This window comes from Monopterus albus, unplaced genomic scaffold (assembly GCF_001952655.1).
Source record: "Monopterus albus unplaced genomic scaffold, M_albus_1.0 scaffold34.1, whole genome shotgun sequence".
In the NCBI taxonomy this organism is placed as follows: Eukaryota; Metazoa; Chordata; class Actinopteri; order Synbranchiformes; family Synbranchidae; genus Monopterus; species Monopterus albus.
In genome coordinates this window covers 3420256-3424460 of record NW_018127914.1, presented here as the reverse complement: position 1 = coordinate 3424460, position 4205 = coordinate 3420256, and positions in this window count along the sequence as shown.

Sequence of the window (4205 nt, the reverse complement as noted above, 5' to 3'; positions counted from 1 at the left end):
ATGGAGGTCACTGTGCTCTTAGGAACCTTAAGTGCAGCAGAATTTTTTTTTGTAACCTTGGCCAGATCTGTGCCTTGCCACAATTGTGTCTCTGAGCTCTTCAGGCAGTTCCTTTGACCTCATGATTCTCATTTGCTCTGAACTGCACTGTGAGCTGTAGGGTCTTATATAGACAGGTGTGTGGCTTTCCTAATCACGTCCAATCAGTATAATCAAACACAGCTGGACTCAAATGAAGGTGTAGAACCATGTCAGGGATGATCAGAAGAAATAGACAGCACCTAAGTTAAATACATGAGTGTCACAGCAAAGGGTTTGAATACTTATGACCATGTGATATTTCAGTTTTTCTTTTTTAATAAATCTGCAAAAATGTAGAACATTTTGTGTTTTTCTGTCAATATGGGGTGCTGTGTGTACATTAATGAGGAAAAAAATGAACATAAATGATTTTAGCATATGGCTGCAATATAACAGAGAGTGAAAAATGTATGGGGGTCTGAATACTTTCCGTACCCACTGTACATTCAGTTGTGTGTATATGTTCATTCAAATGAAGAACATGCAGTGGAAAACTTCATCCGTTTTTTTGTGTAATTTAAGCATACATTTTTCAGCAGGCAAGTGAAGTTGGACATATTTTTCACTATGACTTCTAAGCATGAACAGACTCATGAGTGCAGCTTGCCTTGCCTGTTACTGGTTTATGCATTGATAGCTGTACATTTAACACTGGCTCAAAGAGTCTTTCATCCCTCCTTATCTCTTAATGTTGATGTGAGCATTATTGTATGTACCCATGTTAAAATAAAACAAAAGTTGTGTATTCCAGAAAAATTACTCAAAAGACTGTACTGTTTCCGGCATTACCAAGGTACCTGGAGTGGTTCAGTTTTTAGCATTTATGGTTTTATTAATGGAACCGTAATATACACACATGTATGTATATTGGTATGTATCTAAGTTTTGTCTACCCCAACTTACATTCCCACAAACAATTGTTGCCATTTTTAGTTCAAGGGAGCAATGTACAAGCAGAGAAGTGTCTTATTATAATAAAGTTATACAGAGAAGGCAAAGTTAAATAAACTACTTTTGATTTAATGGAAATGTGAATCGCTTGTCTCATTCTCCTTCATTCTTCTCTGGTAGATAGAGTGGACTGTTTTAAAAACCTGATCAAGATACAATACCTCTATCGCTGCATGATTCGACATGTAGGAAAGGCACAGGTGTAATTACTAACAGTGGTTGTATAATTTGATGTAGTTGTGCAGTAAACTGCTAACATCAGTTATTTTCATTGTTGCTCAGTCTGCTGATTATTTTCTTTGATGAATCTATACGAATCTTGATTGTTTACAAAATGTCAAAAAAGTGATGTCATCGTCCTACAGCCCCACATAAACAAGAAGCTTAAAGTTGTACTTACTGTACATTTGCATTCTGTCACCTTTTAAAGTCATGCAAAAATGTTCTGTGATACAATGGGAAACCTAGCTTTATATATTGTAAAATTTAGCTTTTTACTTTGAAATGCGGCCGAGCTAGTTGTGCATTAGACGGTGATCTGCCTGCACCGGAGTCAGCAGGGTCCATGGTGGCCAGTTCTTTCTGTAAGGACTGCTCGAACACAACAGTGAGCGAGTCACAAAAATAGACGGACCCAGGTGGCTGACTTCGGTGCAGACAGTGTAGTTTATTTACAGTGCTGTACAAGTGACAAGAAATGAACAGAGGAACAATGGAACCGGGTGTCGAGCATAGGAGTGTACACAGTCAATGATGGAGATGATGAGAAGAAGACCGGGCTGCGGACATTGGGACTCACTCCTGGACTGATCGGGTTAGGTGCAACTGCAGATAAACATAAATAGTACATACAGTGAGTGGTAGACTGTGCATCGACCTGCGGGGTGGTGAAGAGCAGAGTGGAGGAGGTCCGTGGGCCGAAGGAGCGGCTGAGGCAAAAAAAAGGGGATGTAATCCAAGCAGCTGGAGAGAAGAGACACAAAACACTAAATACAGAATCAAAAGAACGACGGGGAACAAACGGGCCTGAGAAAAGCTAGAAAGAACTGGCAAGGGAGTAAACGAAGAGCAGGGACTAAATAGGGAGAAACTAATCAGGTGCAGCTGGTGACAAGCAGGTGTAAAGGATAGCATAATCAGGGTAAGGGAGAGAAAACAGAGTGAGGGGAGTGAGAAAGTAGGTGCAGCCGGGCAAACCTGAGAGTACAGGGTTATTCAAAAAGAATGAACAAATTTCATTACGCATTGCTTCAGTTCTCAAGCATCGTCATGGAATGAGTCAGTGACCATTTGAAAGAGGAGTTATCTAAATTTTGATACCCACTAACCTCGATTACCTTAAACATTGAATATCAACAGCGATCAACTCAGTGGATCGTGATATGTTAATACCCGCCTGGGAGGAATTCTCTTATCGCATTGATGTTGCCTGTGCTGCAGGTGGTGGCCACATTGAACACTTGTAAGACAGGAAATAAAAGTTGATTGTGAGTAGAATACTTGTGACTTAGCTGGAGTTTTGTATTACTTTTCCTTAATAAAATATTGCGTAATGAAATCGGTTCATTCTTTTTGAATAACCCTGTATATATACACGAGAGTCAGTGGCTAACACCACTGACTTTGGTATGTAAGGTCGAGGTTCAAAACCCCGGTCAGGACGCGGTCAATATCCAGTCTGTGTCCTTAGGCAAGGTCCTTAATGCTACCTGCCTACCTTATGGGTAATGAGAGTTGGAAAAATAAGAGTCACACCGGCTTGGACATCGCCCGGGTCAACAAGGTCCGCGTCAGGTGTTGAGGAACCTGGGCAACCTGATGAGAAGAGGGCTACTGGAACAAAACATTCATGGACAAGAGAGGAGAACAGGGAACTATTTGTAACCCCAGCAAGAGGGGTTACATACGGAGGATGTGGGACTTATGGATACTTCGTAACCCAACATCTAGACTAACATCGTAACAACTAGTAACTCAGTGCTCTAACATCCGCAAGAAGCATGTGCTATCACAACTAGAGATTGACAAAGTACAACACGAATGCTACAGCAAGGGGGAGCCAGGACGCCAGGTCAGGGGGGAGATATCATCATCATCACCCCTACAATCTGAGACTGGGTACCAAGCCCCAATAACAGGCCCAGATGAGCTTGATTCAAGAGCAGCTGACCTGAGATTGAAGATCATGAGCAAGATGGACACCTGGAACTTCCGTGGCCGGTTACCAAGACTTAAGTGAAGTGCCTTCTGAAAGTTTACTGAATGTAGCACTAATAACAATTACTACTATGACCATCACCAAAGCCAACAAGTTCATATACACCACAGCAACCATTATCCTTGAGATGCTTGGCTATAAGTTCAACAAAGACCATAAGGAGCAGTATCCTCCATAGAGAATGAGGTTGGAGATGAAGATCAAGGCTGCAGGTAGAGAAGTTAGCCAGCTATCGGAATTGCAGAAAGGCGTGATGAAGAAAGGGGTACCTAAGAAATACAACTCACTGTCCATACCTGAGGCCTTACAGGCTGCCAAGCAAAGGCTCACAGCCCTGGTCACACGGCTGAAGAGGTACACCAGAGAAGTTGAAGCCAGGAGAATAAACCAAATGTTCTCCACTGAGCCATCCAAGGTGTACTCTCAGTGGCAGGGTAATAACATGAGAGCAGACCCACCAAGGCTGGAGATTGAACAGTTCTGGAAGAGCATATGGGAGAAGGAGGCATCATACAACAACAATGCCCAGTGGCTGGTGGACCTAAGAGCAGACCACAGCAACCTCCTTGCACAAGACCCAGTAATCATCACAATGGCAGACATTCAAGAGAGGGTCTCAAGTATGAAAAGCTGGACAGCACCAGGCCCTGACATGATCCACGCCTACTGGTTAAAGAAGCTAGCTTCACTCCATGAGTGCCTGATGGGACAAATGAACCAACCAACTAATGGATGGAACCCACCCTGAGTGGTTAACCAAAGGCCGGACAGTCCTGATCCTGAAAGACCCTCAGAAGGGAGCAGTACCATCCAACTACCACCCAATAACCTGCCTCTGCACAACATGGAAGCTCCTGTCAGGCATCATAGCAGCTAAGATGAGCAGGCACATGGCTCAATACATGAGCAGAACCCAGAAAGGAATTGGTAGTAACACCAGAGGAGCAAAGCACCA